Source organism: Seriola lalandi, unplaced genomic scaffold, assembly GCF_002814215.2.
Source record: "Seriola lalandi dorsalis isolate HSWRI2012SDOR001 ecotype SW California unplaced genomic scaffold, Sedor1 jcf7180002054517, whole genome shotgun sequence".
NCBI lineage: Eukaryota > Metazoa > Chordata > Actinopteri > Carangiformes > Carangidae > Seriola > Seriola lalandi.
The window spans coordinates 328,546-352,101 of record NW_019525070.1 but is presented as its reverse complement, the minus strand read 5'-3'; the positions used below and the strand labels follow the sequence as shown (position 1 = coordinate 352,101).

At 41.1% G+C, this 23,556-nt stretch overlaps 1 protein-coding gene across 2 annotated transcripts in view; it reads right to left on the bottom strand.

Annotated features, from left to right (window-relative positions):
- The window catches only part of wscd2 (WSC domain sialate O sulfotransferase 2), a 39,570-nt gene extending 26,064 nt beyond the window's left edge, over positions 1-13,506 (bottom strand). Inside the window, exon 1 of one of the 2 annotated variants that reach the window (XM_087175877.1) lies at positions 13,419-13,506. The gene's annotated coding sequence lies outside the window, so the exon portion shown is untranslated. Of the gene's footprint in view, positions 1-8,498; positions 9,379-13,418 lie in introns of those variants that run through there. The other variant, XM_023413556.2, reaches the window with a different exon arrangement.
- Positions 13,507-23,556: the final 10,050 nt, after the last annotated feature.

Sequence of the window (23,556 nt, the reverse complement as noted above, 5' to 3'; positions counted from 1 at the left end):
ATTTCCCTCTGAAATATAGTGCAGTAGAAGAATGAAGTACATACCTCAAAATACTCAAGCACAGCATTTGAGTAAAATTACTTGGTTATGTTCAACAACTGACTGTAGATTACACTGTACTCATGTGGAATCTGTCCTGTCTGAGCTAATATCTGAGGTATATTGGTCATTTTGGACTGAATGCCACCTTTAGACAGTTTTATAAATTCTGACTGCAAATGTGAGATGCATCTTTGGTTGTAAAACTAAAGCATTTAATAACAAACCTTTTCGGCCTATTTCCTCACCAGATTGCAATCATAGTTGACAGTTATATCAGGAGAAATCAACCGCAAAAGCAGCAAGAGATTTCAATTTTTCTGCAGACTGTAGCCACAATAGACCAACATAACACAGCCAAAACATGTGTTTCAGCCATGACACAAATCTTATTTTTTCTCCTCTGGCAAAATATTCTCTCGCTATTAGTATTCAGTCTATAGTGCTGTCACCGCCTACACATATAACCCACAGCAGAATCTTAAGCATTTGGCGCCCTTGCTTGTGGAGCTGCTCAAAGAGTTTCCGGGAGATTAACACAAACTGAAGTGAAGGAAGACAAGAGGTACAAAACAAAGAACTTCATCACGAAAGAGCGCCGAACAACATCACAGACTTTCCTACTTTATTTTCTCTTAATAAAAAGGAAAGGTGCACACGAGAACAGTCAGCTCATTTGTCTTTCTGATTGTCGTTGTGCACAAGCTATTTCGCTGTTTTTGATGAGCTGTTCAGTGTGCACAATCACGCAGGGCGGCGAGCTGGGTGCAGTGGTGTGGATGCATTCATTTGAGGAACATGTGTGTATGTAGCAGGGTGCTCTGTAAGCATGCCTTGCAAAATGTGTAGTGAACCATGGGCAGCATCAGCATCACGCAAATCTGCCTGTAAAGGTCGAGCAGCACCAGAGGCCTGCTGTCAACATATCCCTTCCCATTAAATGTGAACATCATTACAGGCTTTGTTGCTCATACATCCTATTTTTACTCAAATGCTGTTGTTGTTGTTGTTGTTGTTGTTGTTTTGTCCTCACTGTTGGTCCCATCAGCTCTATATAAAATGACATAACCATGACGGACAAGAAAGGAACATGTTTAAACCTGCACTGCTCCACTTGTAGGCAGATACAAACACATATTTACATTTCTAATACTTCCTACTGTGATGGTATTGTTTCAAATTGAGAATGTACATGTTAACACTGTTGTCATCACATGAAACTGAAAAGGAAATTGAGAAAGGGTCACTTCTGCAATAATGGCAAGGTTACATGTACATGTATACACAGGGGAGCAATGCAATATAATGTGCCTACATGTATGTGTGTGCGTGTGTGCATGCGTGCATGTGTGTGTGTGTGTAGAAGTAGAAATAGGAAAAGTATCTGGGGATCCAGGCTTTCTGACAGCTGCCTGCTTTGGGCGCACAGGAAGGAGCGAGCCTCTGTGCAGCAGCCTCTCCTAAGATGAATAAAATATGACGTGCACATATAGTGGTGTTTCACTGTTGTTCTGACGCAACACAGAATAACATCTCTGAAGCAAGGAAAGAAAGAGGAGGCCTGTGTGTGTGTGTGTGTGTGTGTGTGTGTGTGTGTGTGTGTGTGTGTGTGTGTGTGTGTGCGTGCCTGCATGCGTGTGTGTGTGGTTTACGACTGTGTGTGTGAGATACAAAACAAAGAACTGAAATAACAGAGCAAGGTGACAGTGACTTGCTCAACTATTTTCTTTAAAGAATATGTGCAACACAGTCCAGTACGGATGTGGTTGCATTTATTTAAGTGGTCAATTCATCCAGTTCCTTAGAAACATTTTTTCTCACTTCCCTCTAGTGGCATCTTGCCATGCAGATAGTTTTAATTTTATGAGCCCAGGTTTTAAGTTTCTGCCTGTGAAACTTAAAGGGCCTCTTTGTTCGGTAGAAAGAGGCTCCAAAGAACACTGTTCCCAGTGAGGTCTGTGGATTTTACCTGAGTAACTGGGACATTGTTTTTGTTTTTTGGAATTTTTAAAACAACACTGTGAGCACCACAAACCAAATCTCTGACGTCAATATGCAGAGGCATCAGCAGACAAAACTGAAACCATCTGCATGGATAGAAAGCAGTAATGGTAAGTGGAAAATGTTTTTAACACAGCATGCACTCACAGAAGGAAACAGAGTTTGCCCCCTTGGCACACAGTGACCCTAGTAGATTGATATTAAACACCAGCGCAGTGGTTTCAAGCAAGGGTTATGTGGAGAAGATTGAAGAGATCCTGATCCAATTTTAAAAACAGAAATTATTTGATAACAACATGCATCCACATATAGAAAAGTGTAGAAAATTCATATAAATAGGATTAAAGATAAGATTACAGATTGTTTTGATGCCGATATATTTACTGTCACGGTAAGCAGTAAATGTCCAGTTACGCAGACAGACTGTACCACCGATCAGAGCATCAGTATTAAAACATCTTAAACATACTGCAAATTGTGTGTGTGTGTGTGTGTGTGTGTGTGTGTGTGTGTGTGTGTGTGTGTGTGTAAGCCAGCTAGCAAACCAGCATAAAGGTCCAAAAGAACAGCTAAAAGTAAGGGATAAATGGTTAAAATGCCAAAAGGCAAATGCAAACTTGACATCACATTCCATGCCGTCACATCTACAATGATGGGGTGTCTAAAAGCGCTGTGGTCATATGACAGCAACAACAACAACAACAATGACAACAAAAGGTTGTGACCCTAGTAGAACAACTATACTGCAAATAATGCATCCTGAGTTTTGGCCCCAATCTAACAGTGCAGCCAGACCGTGTTTAAGTTGCCGTGGTTGACTGAGGAGCAGGCTGAACCGGGGAGTCAGTGAAGCAGTGAGTGGGAGCTCGAGCTGAGTGGGAGCTCGGGTTTAGTCATCCTGCCCCGAAGCAACCTGGGAAAGACATCTGCACAGTCACCAAGAAAGCAGAGGTGATACGGTGTGGCGATGGGCTCGTGGCTGACCAGGTGTGCTTCATTTACCGCATGCAATAATTCCTAACATCACAGCCAACCTTGGCGGCTTCACTGACAGATGGGGGATATTAGCTCTGTGGAGGAGCTCATGTATGTGTTCTGCCTACTGCCAGATTCAGAAAAGTAGCTGATAAGGGGATAGACTTAGGCACTCATCCTGCTTGCTGCTGGAAATTAATGGAACAACATGTAAGGCTGAGCGTAAGAATAATAAGCCCTTACTTTGAGCGTGTATAAATAGACGAGGCTCGGTTGCTGTTGCACATCCTTCAAATGAAATCCCAGCAGATGCAATTACTGAGCACAAAACTATCACAAGAATCTTCTGCTATTTACCCTTTTAATGACATATTCCCAGGAGAAAATAAGCAAAGTGGTTTATCCATTTAAAAGCTTGAGGATCCTGTTATTCCATGATAATCACAGCCGTACACGGGTGGCTTGGAGAGGAACAGAGGGATGTACATCTTGATTTGGCCAAGTAGTTCATTTCACAGAAACTTGACAAATTTCTCTTGCAAGTGTGACAGCCCAATTAGGGCCTAGCACGCTGAAAGGAGATCTGAAGCGGCTGCTGACACTGACAGCACAGGGCTGGCAGACCCAGAGGGGGCTCCACTCCTTCTGATTCTTTATCACACCGAGGCTCCTGCTGCTGCACTGCTGTATTGTAGGGAGAGGGTTTATCAAAATTTCCCGACATCCTCTTTAAAGAGAACGTGCCTCCAATTCTTCACAGCGCAGTCTGGATGCAGTCTTTTCGCGCATTGACTAACGCTGTTCCAAGTGATGTTCTCCACACCACCTCGCTAATGTGGTCGTAATATCTACTTTATCGACCCAAATGATCTTAAAAAAGGACTACTTTATATGTTATATCATTAAATAACGCTTTCCAGCCAACATCCTTAAAATTAGAGGAAACAAATGATGACTTGTTATTTTTAATTTAACATTATTCCGTTTTCTTTGACCTATTACAGTATAAATAACTTGAATGTGGGAACTCGTTTAGCTTTAGTTTAGGGCCAGGAGCATTACCCAAAGATAAGTGCTTTTCAGATTAACATACAGGCAGCACTCAGACCATTTTGTCCTCCAGTTTCCTAAAAGTGGAGCTGGTAAACTGCATTTCTTTTATTTAAAGGCTCGGCTGTTGCCATGTTGGAACTGTGTTGGTGCAGCAGGTAAAGAAAACAAAGCCCAGCAGTTTAACACCAACAAAGGCCTTTTTGTGGAGCAGGCCCCAAGCTGAAGAAAGGTCAAGGGGGTCTGCTACTGGAGGTGAGCAATTACAGTGGTGATGTGCTAATCTTGGCGACTGGCACCATCTCAAGGTCAGCTGTGGACCATGGAGAAAATGGCTTTTATATTTTTATAGTGTTTTCTCCTTATCTTCTGCTCCTTGTCTTTTTTTCACTTTCTCAATGGCTTTCACACTCTTCATTCACTCTCTCTTTCTCTCTCTCTCTCTCTCTCTCTCTCACACACACACTCATACGCTGTCAAGCCTTTCTGACTCCCCTGAGCACATAGTGTTGGACATTCACACAGTTGTGAGTCAGTCTGACAGTTCAGAGGAGTTTGGGTCAGACTGAGGGGAGCCAGAGTTGATGCCACAACTGGGACCCTGACGGACCTCAAGCTAAATGGTAAATGTTGTGATAATCCACGTTTGGTGGAAAAGTCTTAGAAGGGGAAAGATGTTTTTCTACATCTGATAAATACCATAAATTAAATGGCCATGAAAAGAAACACTTTGCAGTTTGATTAACAGGACGGAGAACCAGGACAGAACTTAATGCTCTCGGGTTTATTGTCAGTGTAGCAAGAGAGCCTTGTGTCTGTGAATAAAAACTCAAAATTGAAGTTGCATTTTATATGTGCATGACAACTCAAGAAAAGGATGCGTAAAAAAAATAAGGTTTCACAGTTCATAGATAATGTTCCAGCAATAAAATTCAACATGGCTCTTTGCTTCTATTTTTGATTTGGTTTACACTGAGGGGAGCGTGACAGAAAACGTTTGAGGAACACTGATTTAACACATGAGATTACAACAGATATTTTGTTGCACCTTAATGATCATGTTCACGCACCCAACATAGATAGATAAGATCGTTGTTGCATAATTTTTCTAACGACTCCGTGGCAACAGTTTTAGTCTCCACATCTCCTTCAAAAACACTCTCGAGATAGCCTTGCATTTTCACCCGAGCACCCAAGCATGCTTGGAAATAGAAGCAAGCACACAGCCTTGCGCTCTGACTCAAACAGATACACACAGATACACACACAGACACACAGACACACAGATACACACCATCTCACACCACATATAAGGCTTGGTTGGATTAAACTACATCCATGTCCCCAGCAGGGTGCCCGTGTCTGGCTGAGAGTCTCTGTCTCTATATTTTTGGACCCAGACAGTCACGTCTGAGTTCAAAAATATAACTGGCTTTTTATCCCTCAGTCCTTGCTAACTGCACGTAAGCAGGCTGAAAAGTTTTCTTTACATAATGCACATTAGGACGGAAACAAAGGACAATATTAAACTGAATACTTAGTATTTGGGTAATGCAGTAGATGGACCTTAATACAATATATTTTGTTTGCTGTGTTGTGCCCTCTCAGAATCTGAGTTTGAGTCATGTAATATACTTAAAATAAATACAAATCTACCATTAATATCTATCAACAAAACCCTAAGACTTGAGTTTAAGTTTAGGTTTGGAGTTTTCCCAGCTTTGTCTGATGTCGGCCTCCCTGTATTATCTTACCACCTGTCTAGGCAGTGATTATCTGGATGTGTCTTACGGAAGAGGTCCGGTGTTGAGAATAATCCTTCTATAAGCTGAAAATCTGGCTGAGATGTGCATGCAGCAAGGCTGACCCACTCCTTGGCTGTGTGTAACCGTAACACAGTTTTAAAGATGATCCTCTTTCTAAAATCATCTTTTCTTTCAAGGAAAAGGAAAATGAGTCATTGCAGAACATAATCATCTGAGGCATACTCTTTGTGTTATGAATTCACATCAATAAAAACAGAATTTGTAGCCACTGAGTGTGAAACTACTATTGTGCTTTTGAATGTCAGACGCTATAAACAGTCTGAAACTTTCAGCGACTCTTCAGCGAAGACAGCAGAGCATTTAATGCCAAGCTATTTTTGTGAGAGCTCTAATGAGGATCTTGACATCCTTTCTTGATGGTGATATATCAGGAGTGAGTGCACCATCCAGCCTACACGCGGCTCACCCTGCACCACTGTTATTTCACTGTAACGGCTAGCACAAGCATGGAAACTGTAATTCCTGTCAGTTCCTCTGGCGATCTTCAAAGCCCCCGGCCATTGGATATGATCCATGGCACGTCCCTGAGAGGTCGCCAAGAGGATGAAGAGATAAAGCTCTGGAGGAATTCAAAGCCTTCTCACTCTACTGCCGGCCACCCCGTCGCTACACAAAGGACATCATATCTCAGCCACTTTCAAGTCCTCCTCTGCAGCCACAGCCAAGCTTGCATGTGAAGGAAACTCCTCTGAAATTCGACATCAAATTTAGAAAAACATTTCTTTCTTTCTTTCAGGACTCGATCTTTACGGTGCAATCACCGAGGCTGATGCACCACTTAAGAACCACAGGGGTTTCCAGTTGATGCAAAATGCTGTGACTTTGACTGTGATTATTCACACAAGACAGCACAGCCAACAACAAAATTTGTGTCATTTCATTTTTTTAAATTAGTGTCCACAGATTCCTGCCCTGCACAGCAGAAACAACATCACTATTATTATGTCATAGAAACTCCTATTGCCAGATGTTAAAGAAAGAATAAGAATGAAGGGGAGCTTTGGTTTTTATTTTACAGTGATGTTGGTACTGATCAATTCAGCCTGATCTAGATTCAGGGGCTATGAACTGAGTGCCATGTTCCCGCTGCCATAACAAGAGCTCTGTCATGCTCTATGCCTTTTATTTACTGTCATACCGAGTGCTGAAATTGCAGCAGCATGAGCAATTACTGCCATTCATCAATTGATTTCAACAGCACTGTGATCAATCTTAACAACCATTATGCTCCTCTTCTTATGTTCTACTGCAAGACTTCACACCGAGCAGTTCAATACAGTGATCTACAGTACACAGAGGTCATCAGAAACAATGAGGGGGAGTGGAGGCTGCTCAATTTACATAATTTCATTAAAATCATTAGACGTTACCTTGTGAGTCATGCACTTGTAGAGCTGCAAATAAAGATTATTCCAGTTATTGATTAATGTGCCCACTATGTTCCTGATTGTTTTCTTTTATAAAAAAAAAATGTCAGATAATAGTGAAACCCATAAATGTCTTGTTTTATCTGACCAACATTTCAAAACCTAAAGATATTTGGGTTTTGCAAAAATATAAAACAGAGTAAAGCCACAAATCCTCACATTTGAAAAAATTGCAACTGGGAGTTTTTGCTTAAAAATGACTGAAACAATTAATTGATTGATTATAAAAGTAATTGCCTCAAAACACTCTGTCAAGCGATGTACTCTTGTTCCAAAACGTTAAAAAATAAATGAGCTCAGAGAAGTACGGCAGTGACGTTCTGTCGACGCAGGAGCCAAAATCCAGAAAAACACTTCAATGAGTTTCCTAAATAAATAAATGAGATATTCAGATGCAGGTTAGGTTTTGCCGTCTGTTGTCTGTGTCTGATTTACAGCTCTGGTTAACAATAAGCAGGAGGGCTCTAATGAAAGTCCAACGACTTCACACTTTGGGGAAAATGGAAAGGGTGTTCAGTCTGTGAGACATCAGCTGTGCACCTGGTTACAGACTAATCTTTACTGTCCACTGAACATGACAGTGTACTGAGCAGAGAGCAGGAACACCTAAACATCTGTCACACAGCAGCATACAAACATTACAGGTCTCAATAGTACAGAAAAATAATAAGACCAACCTCTCAATTGGATTAGCCAGCCAGGAGTCAAATAGAGAGAATAATGAAATAGAAACAGACTGAGCAGATTAGAGCACTGCCTCTACTTCACTCAGGTATTTTTATCACCTGAGGCTCAGTCTAATCAAAACATATGGCCTTTAAATGGACAAAGCCTACAGCAGCCACACAGCACAGCCTTTGATTTAACAAGTGGCAGCTTCTTTATTGGTTTTCAAAAGCCAGTAATCATTTAAAACAACACATAAATAAATCAAATCAATTTTCATAAAACTGTTTTCTGGGTCTGTGAGGTTTTGTTCTACTTCACTGATGTTAAGCAGCAGTGCTCACGTCAGTGCAGCTACACTGTGAGACCGTCCGGGCGTCTGCAACACCAACACGAATACAAGCATCTTCTGTACGTACACATCCAGAGCTGCTGCAGTTTAACACAGATTTTCTTCTCGTTTTTTTTTTTTTTTTTTTTTTTTTTTTTAGGAAGTAGGAAGTATTCGCCTTACCTCACACACTAGACGACATGAAGCTGAAGCAGATGGTTTGATGTTGCAGTTCGCAGGACGCAACTCAGCTCAGGATGGTCATCTCTCAGGCGCAGGCATGATGTTTCACCTCCACGATCGTTCAGCCAAACATGACCAGCAGCGTGCCCCCCCCGAAAAAGCTCTCCTCATTGCGTCCGCACACAACTAACGCCAGTTCATCAATCCCATTAGCTCGTACAGTCACTGCCGTTCAATAATACTGTAGGCTACTGTACCGCAGATGAACCTCTACTCGCTTCTAGCTCACAGTCGGAGAAGGAGGGAGTAATGTTAATGGCCCAGTGGGCTCACCAGTTTATATCAGGCAGCTCCCCCCACCCACCCCCCTCTTTAGTTGGACTCGCTCCTGTCGTCTGCTCAGGTCAAAGCGATGTGATGCAGGCGGTGGGTCCACCTGTCTGTTCTGTCGCCTGTCCGGCGTTGAGGAAGCCTGTCTGACGCTGCGGAGAGGCAGAGCCGCACCGTGCGCCCTGCGCTCCCACACGGACCAACAGCACTGCCTGCTGTACTTAAAGAGACACAGCAGAGCCGCACTCCGCTCTGCGCTCTGCTGCTCCGTGGGCCACACGGGAGAGGTTTGGCGCCGGTGACACGCTCCCTGCGGGTAGTTTGTTTTCGTGTGAGGAAGTCAGTCGGGATCAGATTCGGAATCACATGTAGCGGTCTGCGCATGCAAGCCGTTTGCCTGGGTCGTTTGCTGCCATGCAGTATGCAGCCATTTCGCCTATTTCGACTGTAAACCACGAAAGCTATGCAGATCTGAAATGGAAAGTTGAACCAATATGAAAGAGGCCTATAGGTTTATTATCAGTGCAGTGTGCATGGTTCTGTTGGTAAATTGCTGACTGCAGAGATTAGAAAAACAGATACAGCGATGATAAGAGTGATTAATAATTATATCAGTTGAACAGGATTGGTTTAGAGTGCAGCTGGACCCTGCGCAATCACACTCTGAAACATTTTAAGCTGCATGGCGTCAGTACACCAGAATTAGTAGGCTACATTGCCATACCAACACACCGACCAAGTAGTTGCTAAGCTAAGCTATCAATGTTTTTATGGTTTTATATCAGCTCCCTCTTAGGGTCCTGGCTCTGGGTCAAAATTGACCTAATTTGGGTCAAAGTAGCACCAACGTAATAACTGGGTGAACTTTACCTAATAGCAATGGGTAGAAAACCTCCAAGACAATTAGCTGTGTTAATTGTTGTTAATGTTATTTTTTATATTACAATTGGGCTGCAGTTTTCAATTCCATGTGCATAATATTTTGTAAAACTAACAATATATTTGTGAAAGTGGTGATAAAAAACAGATACAGCGGTGATAAGAGTGATTAATAATTACATCAGTTGAACAGGATTGGTTTAGAGTTTTATTTATGGTGAAGCTTTAGTTTGTTGTGTCCAACACTGGGTCAATATAACCATATATTTAGTCTAGGCAAATAACCCAACAGTAATATAAAAAGTAATACGAATACAGTACTGGGAAAAACCAACTACTGATACTGGGTAATGTTTAATTTTATCTGTGTGTGTGTGTGTGTGTGTGTGTGTGTGTGCGCGTGTGTGCGTGCGTGTGTGTGCACCCTTTTCTGCCTCTCTATGAGCCAAACACATGAATGTAGGCTACTACTCTACTGTCACATTTTGATTAACACCAAGAGAGTTTTTTTTGCGCCTGCTTTGCATGCTGATTTTAATCCTGGTTTCTGTTTCTGCTTCACCCCTCTCAAACCCACCTCCAGATGTTCAGCTGCTGTGTGTTTCCCAGCTGCACGCGGGATTTCTAACATCGGATCGGGGTGATCATCCATTCTGTTTAACTGCAAATCTCCTTGTGTGTAAACTGTGCTCTTCAATCAGTTTTATCGTTCTGTCCCTGACAGTCACGGCTGTTAAATCAATGGCTTAGAGCAACTGCATTACACAGATCTTTAAAGGGCACGAACACAAATAGACATTCACATGCAAGCAGGGTGCCCATAACAGCACAGACACATAATGCAGGGAGTTTGGAGTCTCCCAATCCACCTGGCTGCTGTGTGTATCTGAAATATAGGAGGCCGTCCGACTAAAAAATTCTAAGTATTTTGGGTTTGTTTTACCTGAGAGGATAGTCCAACCTACTTATTCTCCTGTAGCTCTGAATAAACCACTCAGTTAGTCAGTTAGTCAGTTACAAGCTTAACTCTGGTCTGTCCTTAAGCGATGGTGTGCTGACACAACAGAGATGACTCTGCATATTTCAGCGGCATCAATTCATGGGTTGGTTGCTGTCTGTGCTGTCGCCTGTAGCACTGTCACCTACAATTACTCTCCTCTACATGGTGACTCAGCGACGGACTCCAACTTAGAGGGGCACTCTTGAAATCACCAGTGTGCTGTGGTGATATTACTCATGCTGAATCAGGCAGACAGGATGGGACAGCAGCCAAACAACAAAATCCTAAAACTCTCAGGCAGATGTTTGAGGAAAGCAAATGGATTTTGTGGGTTTGTTTAAATATTGTACTTAAATTGTACTGCAGGGTGTTGCAGAGAGTTGCAAAACATCCTATCAAAACATACTATTTTACATCTCTTTCAAGGGTAAACATACAAGCACGATTTGTTAGAGGTCAGAAGTGGGGAGTTAATCATGTGGTGCAAGAGATTAAACTCCAGGCCAGCCAACACAGTGTCTAACCCCTCGCACATCTGCATCACAAGCCAGCAGTCGCTGCATTGTGTGCATTGCACGTTGGCTTGTATGTGACCACCCCTGGTTTATCTCCCCCTCAGATGCAGAAGACAGAAGTAAATAGATGACAAACAATGGGCTCACTGTGTAAAATCTCTGCTCTCTCATGTGGATGCACTGGCAGCATGAAGACGGGTGGAAAGAATGTTCTTCCATTTTCAGAATGTGACCAGTTAAATTGATCTTTTGACGACGCTGCTTCATGTGAAACTGTGAGCACAGACAGCACACAGTCCAACACACAACATAACTCGTGCTGTTGGATCTAAAAGCCTGTTTCACTATTCTACTACACTATAATACAACACTGTATATCTCAAGTGAGAGACCAAAGCCTGTCAAAGATAATTATATGCATACTAACTCACAACCTGTTTGTATTCAAAGGGAGGTATCACCCAAGAGACCAATCTAATTTTTTTTTTGTGCTGTAAACAGAGCCTCATGTGAAATCAGGAGCTACAGTATGGGAAGAGCTCATACACTGCGAGGTTTTATGAGAAATAGGGGTCGCTACTCATTCACGTCTTTGCAATGTGACAGGGGTAGAAAGAATGACGTTCAGCCTCTTACATGCCGCCAAAAGAATGAAAGCTATTCCCTTTAGGTTAGCTGTCAACATCACTTCACGTGCAAGAAACAGAGACCTCATACTGATGTCAGAAGTCAACAAGCGCTTCATCATCACTCACTGTTATTCAATTTCAGGTTTTCTTGATGGAAACTCTCAAATACTGAAAATCAAAACACCTTTGTCTCAGAGCCATTGTGGCTGTTTATAAGCGCTAAGCCTTTATTAATTGTTACATGAGATCAGAAACAGGTAAAGTGCACTTGGGAATGACGGCATCACCTCCGGCACACGGGGAACAAAGCACTGTAACTCTAGCTCATCATCCCAAGAGTAAAGTTGACGTGAGCAACACATGCAAACATCTTCTTTGTGGACGGTGTTTAAATTTCACAAGAATGTAACAGAAGCTGAGGGAGAAGGTTGTGTTAGCGAGGAAGAGGCAGTTGTTTCCCACAACTAAACCATGTTCTCTGATCCCAACTTGTGAGCCGGTCATCACCTTTTCACTGCCATGATCAACGTTCCTCGAGCAATCAGTTATTTGTTTAGAGTATAAAATGTCAGAAAAGAAAAAAAAGTTACACAAAACTTAATGGCAATCCGTAAAATTAGTTGTCTTTATGTCAGTCAGCTAATGGTTTGCTCAACTAATTCTATCAGCTCGACACCACTGTGAATACGCCTCCGTTCACAAACAGAATTTGTATCTATTGCGGTGCATCTAAAAATTCTTATCAAACAAGATCATTTCTACCAGATAAAAGACTGTGACTGCACACACTCGTTTTCCTGTGTAAATATAATTAGAGAAATTACGCAAACTAAAGTGACTGATGTTTTTTTTTTCAGTGCAATAAAATAATTGTCTATCAACACAGTCAGTGCTAACTGTTACTCCAAACAACAAACATGGTTGATTCAGTTTTCCTTTTCTCATTTTCCACTGGGATATTGCTGATTGTGCTAGTTTCTCATGTCAATCAGCTGATAATCAGGTGTCATGTTTATCGATCTGCATAGTGATTTATTATGTGCCTGCTAGCCACTCTCTCCTATGGGACCAATCAGTGATTCTCGATAGGATGATCAGGGAAACCCCCTACACCCACAGTCTGACACATAGGACTTTACATCTCTATGTTTAAGTTTTTCTACCCTGCAGTAATCATTTCTAGCTGATGAGAAACCTTACAATTCCTTTCTGGAATAGTTCTCATTGATTTGACACAGGAATAACATGATCAATAAGTGCAGTTGCTGTGCACTCTGCATGACCTTTAAACCAATAAACACTTGCTTCCCACTCCGCGGGCAGCTTTTTGGCAACAGCTGCAATTACATAAGCGCCTTTTACAGCTGCCTATTGTGAGTCATATTTTTATTTGAGTTGAGTTGTTACATAAATTTCTTACTTTGCTGTGATTCAAGGACATTCGACAACTTGAAATCTTCTTCTCTAAAACAAAACAAAAAAAACAACTAAAAATATAATCTATTTTTCTTCCACCTCCTTCTGCCAGTGATGAAGATGTATGGCTGCAATTCTTTGTTATTCTTACCTTGGTATTGCCCCATCAGGGTTTAAGACACTGTGCACAGAATCATTAAGTGCTGCTCCAAGTCTAAAATTATTCTCCTGACGTCCTTAGAACAACATTATCACTGCAAAGAAATTCTGCTCATCAACCACATAATGATTGATGAAGGAGTATTGTTGCAGCTTCTGCTGCTGCTGCTGCTGCTGCTCTTATTTGTGCTTCCTGCTGAAAGTGACACTTTTTTTATCATCTCCAATTTGAGCATTTCATGAATCAAAGGTTACACACCTACACATCCTACAGCTTCCTGTCCCCATCACATATAGCTCTATGGTTGGGCTGCACCCACAAAAACCTAGATTCAGTTCAAGGCAGTAAATACTTGTCATTTAGAGAAGTGGAGCTCTGTTGGCATGATAATTTTGTCTATCTGCACTACTACATCACTGTCTCTCCATATTGTGTGTGCTGATAGTGACAGTCTGGATAAACTGCTGTGACTGACTGGAAATCGTACATCAACTATCAGTGACAGACTGTGACACTGATTTATTTTCTGACAAACTGTGCCCTTCAGAGAAGCTGTGTGGGCCAAGACTGGACTGATAATCTTTTCTTGGCTCCAGTAGCACCGACAAAAGTCCTTGTGTTTGTTACATTTAGATTTTATCTTAATCACAATCATGTGGTTGTGAGTATGTCCTGTTCAGAAGGATGTCCACTATCCTCTCTGAGAAAGATGTGTGTTTTGAATACTAGCCCCCTACATATTCAGCACTGTGGAACCTGATTAGTGCTCTTTCAGAGAGCACATGGCAGCAGCATGACATATTGGGTTTTAGTATGACAAATGGTGATGAAATGTCCTCAGTCCTACAGTTAATGTAGTAGACCAGGGTGTAAATGAAAGCAGTCTGTGGCCGAGAGGAAGGAGCAGGTGGAGCACAATTTACTGAAGTAGCAGTCTTCATCTTTTAAACCTGGTGATGGCTGCTGGTATTAATAATTCAACATCCTCTCTGAAAACTACCAAAAAATAGATCTTGCATTATTTAAATGGCACACTGTCTTAATTAGAAATATGAATTAATGATGAGATTATCCTAAGCATTCAGCTTAAATCCTGAACCGTAGCACTCCGTAGCAATCAATGGATAAATCAGTTTTTACTGTAGATTTTAAACACACACACACACACACACAAATGTCCTGACTGTGAAATCAACCACACACTGTAATTACTATTCAGGAAGTGTCTCAATGTCATTGCTGCAGCCCAGAGTAGTATTACTGGAGACCTACATCTTACAGTCACCATAAAAAAATAATGATTCTTTCACTGAGTCTGAATTTGATCCTTTTGACTCTGTTGCCTGTCGTATCTCATTAGACACATCTGACACAGTTTGGGATGTTTCGGTCAGTAGTCTTGTTTCCCTGGCTGCGCTATCAATGTCACACACAGTGCTTCTGCTTAAACCCAATCCCACTCTTGAGAAAAACACATTATTATGTTGTGTTTTTGATTACCATTGATTTATAAAAGGTGTGAAACTTCTTGCCTGGCTATAAGCATTTATATTTAGTACAGATGTTTTATTTAAGGATCTTAATTCACATTCCTGTGCTCTGTTAAGGGCAGGGTCTGCAGATGTTGAGAACAACATCGTCCACTCTAAGCTACTTTCACCGGCCAGCAAAATACGATGATACTTCCTTCTGTCTTAAGTCTAAAAGCATAAAAATGGTGAACAACTGCATACACTCAGATATGACACATGCTTTCAAGTGCCTTTGTTCCAGCCAATTCATATCTGCCAAACTGTCTGAAAGCACCACCTCCTCTTATGTCTGTACTGACTCTTGCCCTATATTATTAATGATTGCAGTGTGGATGATGAGTGACAATAAAGGCAAAGAAGAGTTGTAGAAAATGTTTGAGTGTGTGTGTATTTTTATGAGAGATGGCAGGGGATGTTCTGTTTAGTTGATCTCTTTTAGAAATTGTCAGACTGGAGCAAATATTACTACAGCTACTATGAAAAGAGGTTGAATTTGTTTAGATTCCCATGCCTTTAGGAATTCATCTCTGTTTGGTGTCACTGGATGAAATCCGGTGTTAAACTACTTTCCAAATTTCCTTTGGGGATAGCAAAGTAAAAATAAGTAACCTTCTTCCTGAGTAAAGTTGAGCAATAGTGTCAAATCCACTTGCGTGAACACTTACAAGGCACTGCTGCAACATTATCCCTGACTGGGAAAAAATAACGAGGCTACAAAATTCTAATTACTTCATGTGTTGTGAAAACTAATTGCGATGATGCTTCCTGATCCAAAACCAATTTGTTGACTTTAACACATTTGCCATTGCCAGACCTAGAATGTATTAACCTACTTTATAGAGAAGGATTTTCTTTCTGTGCTCATTGAAGCGTTTGTTTGTTTTTGAACACCATGTAACAAAAACTCATTCTAGTAATTGGAGTTTGTGTCTCTTCAGGAAATTGCAGGGTGTCAAATTGTTAAGCCAGGCACAGAACACAAGACTTTTACTGATAATTACACATCACTGCAAATCATTCACACAAACACTCACCCGCATGCAGACATGCCCAAATCCATAGCAATGCACACAACACACAATGATCTCAGGTGTCTAGTTACCAAATATTCATTTGTCACCCTAATTTTAAAAATTGCTCTGACTGACTGGTAAAAGTCAGTTTTTTTGTTCTGAGCACAAGCATCCAAGTTTCTGTGTGTGTCAACTGTTTATTAACACTGAATGAAAAAAATATAGATTTTGTAGGAGCTGTCAAATGGCAGCTCAGTTGTGTCTCGCCATCATCCATTCTGGGCATGCTCAGGAGAGTTGACCCACTTCATGGTGCAATTCGCCTCAGTGACATCCTCCTTCACTTCTGTCTTTTCCTGCCACTGTCACCAGAAATAAGTTCAGATGACCTCAAAAAGAAAGTAAAGTTAACTTCTGTGTTTCTTTTCTGTGCATGGTGAGACTGTTCTGACACCAGTAAAAATCAATAAGGATCAACAGGAATCAAACCTTTGTTGACACAGTCTATGGTTAAAACATCCCTGACTCTTTCAGATGCCTGCACAGATGCTGAATGGATTTAGTCCACCACTCAACTTGAACACTGGGTTAGCATTAGTGTTGATGCTCATATAGGAGTTACATTTGGGGCCAACGTTTATAGACTATCTGATGTGGAGGCCACAGAATCTCTCTGTAGGAAGAACGCTAATAACCTAACATAAATACATTTAAAAAAACATGTTCATTGTTTACATCGCAAGCTATCTATTCTTGCTACCAATTATGCTGCTTAGCTAGCTGATTAGCTAGATAGCATACATGATTAGCTAGCAAGCATATGTTAAAAAAGTGACCATGTGCAATAGCAAGATTAGCGACATGCCAGCTAGCCGGTAGTCTCCAGTCTCTCCACATAGAAAGAACAAAGTACTGGAGGTATGAGCATTCTCACACAAGGAAGGTGAGGCACACTGTCCCCTTTTCTAACATCATCTTCCAGGTCATACAACATCTACATAAACACTGTTGCCCATAAAGTTGGAATAATTTTGTTTTCAGACACAATCCTCTGTTTATTCCTATTTAAATGCATCAGTAATCACTTTTGACCAGGTGCAATGATTACATTATGTGTCCCAATTACCCAGGTGAAATTAAATAAATCACATTGTCACAATCATTTCATGGAAAGAGATAAAAAAATATATATTTTATTCCAACTTTATGAGCAACAGTATATTATATCAACATCAATAGAACACATAGTTTAGTCATCCTAGAGACTAGAGTAGTTTCTTGAAGTGTCCCCCAGGGACCAATGCTCGAACCCTAGCTATGTTACTCTGACTTCAGAGTTGTGTGAAATGCTGCAAGAATACAAAGCGGGCTTGACTTGTAAAAGCCCATGCAAACCAGCCATGTGCATGATGCCTTAACAAGCTCTGTGGTGTGTGAGGATCAGCAATCGATACCAAAAGTGGAGATTATGAGTAGCAGATGACAGTCATTTTCACAGTGAGTGGAGGCAGAGCAAACTGGGTGCCGTCATTGGTGTGAGATTAGATGTCCTTGTGTATCACAAGTCAGGAGGATGATCTCTTCTGAATTAAACAAAAAATAATCTTAGTTACAGTACAAGCATAATGTTGATATCCACTTACACTAATCTTAGTCTTTCAGTGTAAGCATATTGTCAGTCATTATGTGAATGATATAAATGAGTTGAGTAAGGTAAGTGTTTTTCAGTGTAGTTCATTACACTTTAGGAAAAATAAATCACAACAACGAAGTTAGTAGTCTGGAATGAAGGCGACCATATTTGGGGGAATTGTATGAGGAAACAAGACGGATTGATGGTCTTTTACAAAAATCCATTTAAATTTGATAAAAGCACACACAACACCATCCTCAAGCCAATAGGGTTGCAGATGCAGAAAGGCATGCAGAAGCTTCATGAACCCCGGGGCCAAATTCAATTCCCTGCCAGCTTTATGGAAGCAGACCAGACATATTGAAATTTCTGTGCAACCTCATTAGACTAGCATGGTGGAAGCTGTTTATTCCTGTATCCAAAGAGACAAAGAAAAAAGATTGTCTTTATTGTGGTGATAACACCCTCATACATGCCTACACCTACAACATCTATTCCAGCCTCATTCAAAATCCAATGAAATTCTTTCACCAGAAGTTCCTTTGAATCAGCAACAGCTCTGTAGCTTTTTTATTCCATGCTCCAGGGTGCACAAAGCAAGACATTCTCTCAATACAGAAGCCATTATTTGGTAAGCTATCAGTTCTGAGCTGTGGAATCCATGCATTTTAAGTGAGATCTGCACAGAGACCACATGACTTCAAATTCATGTTCAGCCTCAAGCTTAATCATGGGACTTATTGAAGACATGCTGTATCTCTTATATCTGTATGTATGTAAATAAGAAACTTCACTAACCCATAGTGGATATAACAAAACAATATCTACCACAAGTCAAACATTATGAATGGAAGAACATGTTTCAAAATATCCTTGTCTAATATTTCATATTTAAAATTATGTTTGAAAAACAGAGGTAATTACATTGTGACAATGATGTACAGATCGGATAGCCCTCAGTTGGCTGAAATCTTGCTGATTTAGCAGTTAGTTTGCAAGTAAAATTTGGTGACACTCAGAGGAAACCTTTGGATAGACAAAATAAATTGCCAGGAAGCCACATGATGTGCCGTCCTCACTGTTCCTTGAAAAGAAAACTGACTCTCCATAAGCGTAACAGAATTTCTTATTTGGGAGAAAGGCCAACTAATGCCGTGAGCTGTGGCCTCATTACCAGCAGGAGGTGAGCTCTATTTAGGGACAGACTTGTTATGTATGCACATCCCAAACAGCCAGAAAGAAAGCTCCAAAAAATCCTCATTAAACAAAGGCAACTGTGCAGCAGGGGCACACTGTAGCATCCAAGCCTAAAAGCTCTTATCTGCATATGAATAGTTGGCAAGATATACTCATTAGCATTTTAATAGGTTGAAATGGAAAATAAACAAATATGCTTATTCAGAAACACTGGACAAATCCTGTATGCATTAAATATAAAGATTGCCATGTTAAACCTCTGAAGAAGGTGAGCATATGAGGTTGGATATCAGTGCAAATCAAGGTTGCGGCAGTTAATGTCCTTTACAATGTAAATACAAACCTCTTTTCTTGTTTTTCTATGCTCACTGAACTGCCTCTCTATAGGTTACTGCAACCACACACTGCCCAGATGTATCAGCTCTGCCTAGAGACTGCGCAGCTAAATGCACATCAAATAAACCACAAAAGAGAGCAAATCTATAATGAGCAGTGTAGGTGCAGTGAAATGTCTCTGCAAAGTGAAAACCTGCTGCATGCAAGTCAGCAACAACAAGGAAGTGACACCGTAAGCAATGATGCGTTATGTGGATTTCACTTGTTGAAAAAAAATGAAAAACTGCCACTGAGGTTGCAGGAAAAAGGTCGCAAGACACAAAAGATTTACAATTCTATGTATTTGTACATTATGTACACATGACAGCTGCGGCGCAAAATATGTCTTCAAATTTGCTATCTCAAACGAACATTAATTAAATTCAATGGCTATGTCATAGCCCCAAATTAAGGATCTGTTTTAACTAATATAGGCGCTATAGGGAAAATTTTAATGATAAAAAAATGAATGATTGCAATTTACTAAATATAGGCCTCCAATGTCCAGATAAATTTTGCCAGTTTATCTGATCACTGGTCCATTATGTCTGCCATCTCTTCCCCTCCTAGACGCCTGAACCCAGTTTGCTAGGAAGCTATTCCAGGTCTATTACCTCTCTTACTGCCAGGCAGATATCAGATGCTTTCTCCTCTGCTCTCATTAAAGCTTTCCCTGCTGGTCTGTGCACAGAAGAACTGGTCACAGTATTAAATTGCACTTGCACAAATATTCTTGACTCAGTTGCCCCCTACAAAAAAAGTTAATATCAAAGCTCAGCCATGGTTTAACTCCATATCTCATGCAATTAACCAGGAATGCAGGAGAGCAGCTTATAAATAGAAAAAAAACAAACTTCAGGTGTCTTACCTCCATCTGAGATACTGTCTGGCTTAATGCCAACAGCATGTTAAAGCAGAGAGCATCTTAAAACACATCCATAGACCCAAAGTTTTATTTGATACAGTGAATACAGTACTTAACCCTGCAGTCACAAATTGTCATAAAGCAACACCGGATACCTGTGAATATTTCTATGAATAAGATTCTTAGTAAAATTGACTCTACATTATCTCATTGCCCTCGTATCATCCATCAAAGCTAAGCTCATGCTCCTCAGTTCTCATCAAGTCTGAACCTAATTCTCTCTTCTTTGACACATAATATCTCACATATGAACCCTTTTACGTGTCACTTAGAAATTATTCCCTCACACCTACTTAAGGAAGTGCTGGACACGGTTGGGCCTAATATTTTAATAATAATTAATAGCTCCTTGGTCAAGGGTTATGTCCCATGCTGTCATTCACCATCTGATCAAAAAACCTAACTTAGGTCCGTCTGTTCCTAATAATTACCGACCAATCTTAAAGCTTTCATTTTTATCCAAAATTCTTGAAAGATTTTATTTTCTCTCCCTTCATCTCCTAACTTCTGTTCCAAGTACTGGAAAACGGTATGGCTTATATCCTTCAATCACTCCCTTTTTTCAGACTGGCTTTCCAAAGTATCATAGTACAGAAAGTATGCTTCGAAAAATTTTAAATGACAGACAAAATTCAGTGGCTGACTGTTGCACTGTATTGGTGCTGTTAGACCTTTCTGCTGCATTTGATAGAGCTGATCATGGCTTGTTAACAGATCAACTGAAACACTATGTGGGCGGGTGACTGTGACAGCCCTACACTGGTTTAAGTCTTGCCTGAGTGATATATCCTTCTCTGTACCAGTTGGGAATGTCATAAAAATACTAACTGCAGCGTTCCTTAAGGATCTATTCTTGGCCCATTACTGTTCTCTGTCTACATGTTACCTCTGGGTACAATAACTATTTTCATTGCTCTGCTAATGATACATAAATTTTTATCCATAAATCCATCAGACCTATCCTTGGTTACCTCGTACACATCCTGTCAAGTATCTTTCTGATGTTGAATGACGAAAAACTGAAGTGCAGGTTGGTGACCTAAAGGACACAAGGACTGTGAAAAGTCTAGTTTCACAGTGCAAATGAGCCCAGAAATCTAGGAACGGCCTTTTAATCGGACCTTACCTCTAAACATTTTAGCAACATCCCAAAATCAGCTATCTGTTGAATCAGGAATATTGTTAGGTTTAGACTGTTTCTTTCATTCAGAGATGCACTCTCATACATGGTTTTGTCTCTAGCCATCTATATTACTGTAAGTCATTATTTGTTGGACTGCCCATCTTTTACAAAACACAGCAGTGAGGATTCTTACATGAACCAGAAAATATGACCACATCACCCATATTCTCACCTCCTTGTACTAGTTGCCAATGGTGTGCAGAATTAATTTTAAAATGTTGCTGTTTGTTTTTAAGGAACTGGTCAGCTTTGCCCCACCTTACATTGTTGACCTTTTTACCCCTTACATCCCTGCTCTAAGCCTCAGGTATGCTGACCAGATACTACTGTCTGTCCCCAGGGCAAGGCTTGAGACAGAGGGTGGCAGGGCATTTACAAACTTTGACTCTACAACTCTGTTGGGAATGACACAATCATCATCAGTGTCTTCTTTTACATATTCTGCACCACTCCATATAGCACTAGGCCAACAGCAACTCAGACCAAAACAAATGCTTCGTCGGCCCCATTAGGCCAAGATCCTCCCTCCTCCCTGCTCATATTCTCAGTCAGCAAGGTGTTAGGAAGCCCAGTGAAAGCTCCCACTGAGCACACAAGAACCACAACTGAATTAAGTTACCCTGTGAAAAACAATCTAACCACAGCCATTACCCCACGTTAGCATTATCGTGATAGGCTCCACAGCAAAGTTGACAGTTAGCCAACTAGCAATACCAACATTTGCCGAACAAATTCATAAGGAGTGTAGCAGCAAGTTAGCTAATGTTATCATGCCCGCTATAGCTGGTCACTAATGAAAACAGACTTGTAACATTATGTTGCCATTAAGGTACTTACACATGGGGAGAAGAAAAGCCAGTTGTGAGCCAAGCTGGGGCCCTGTAGCAGCTCGTTGGAGTCTCCTCTCAGTAAAAACCAGACCAGTATTGGCTCCATGGTCGGAGTGGGAACGAAATTCACCCATAAAGTTATCCGCTGGGACCACGGTCGCTCAAATGTTACTCACAAAGCCGGTAAAGACCCTAATGGAGCCAGTAAACACTTTAAAAACTTTTTGGATGTTTTGATGGTCCAGCGGCCGCTCGGGCTGAGCAGTCCCCATGGCCAGTCTGCCTGTGCTCAGGTCTTTCTTTGCTGGAGGTCTTTTTATGAGAGTGTGGTTAAGTGGATTCTTCAGTAGAGGAAATTCTGGGCTTTCACTGTGCCATTTAGCGCATGGGCAGTGCCTGTGTGTTTAACATTTAACAGGAGGGAGTCACATGCATGAATATGCACACATGCACTAACATGTACACGCGCCCAGACAAGCTGGCAAGAAAGAGAGTAACTTAGATTACAACACACAAAGGGTGTAACTTCATTCTCTGCTCAGGATGCCATTACTCCATCATATCTTTACATAGAAAGTAGTTATTTGCTGCTATATTGTTGTTTAAAATCCCGTAAACAGAAATTTAACTCCTACAGGCTCAGCCCCAGATATTTACCCCTCTGACAGACCTTTTACGCTGATGAATCTGAAACACTGAAGAAACTCGCTGGTTACTGCTGCCACATCAGCTGTAATATTCACAAAGGACACAAGAGTTTTAATTATATCTTTAGACATATTGGGGACATCCTCCTCACAAGCATATTTGTGACCTCAGTGAGCTTGGAGAAAGTATATTGCTGCCAATTCCTCAGATGAAGAACCAAATGCTGCAGTTGTACCCACCTGGATGGAGTGGAGTAGTTAATAATGAGGTAAAACTCTCCTCTGTGGGTGAAGTACTGTATATTATTCCCAGCACCACACCCATGACCAGAAGTAGTATTCAATCAACCTTGATCTCTGCCTCCTTTACTTAATCATTTTTACACACGCACACACACACATATGCATGCTCACTCAAATTAAAACAGATGGGATCCTCCTCCCTTCACAGGGCACACTGCAAGGGAAAAACACAAACAAGGGAGTGGAACAATAGAGTAGAGTAAAAGAAACCTTAAATGGTCACAAGTGAGTGAGATTTCAAGTATCTTTACAGGCAGTGTGCCAGTTTCTGCCTCTTTTTTCAGGCACAGTTATTACAGTGCGGAGTAGAGATGATCAGATGCACCAGTGGATTTCCTGGCGAACTGCACAATTTTCTTCTGCTCAAGAAAGACCAAACAAGATCTGAAACAGCTCCAACATGAGGCTCAGCTGCTTGTTGAACTCTGCCTGGCACAGATAAATGTCTTCACACCCCACAACAGGAGTTAGACAGCAACCCATCTCCCCCC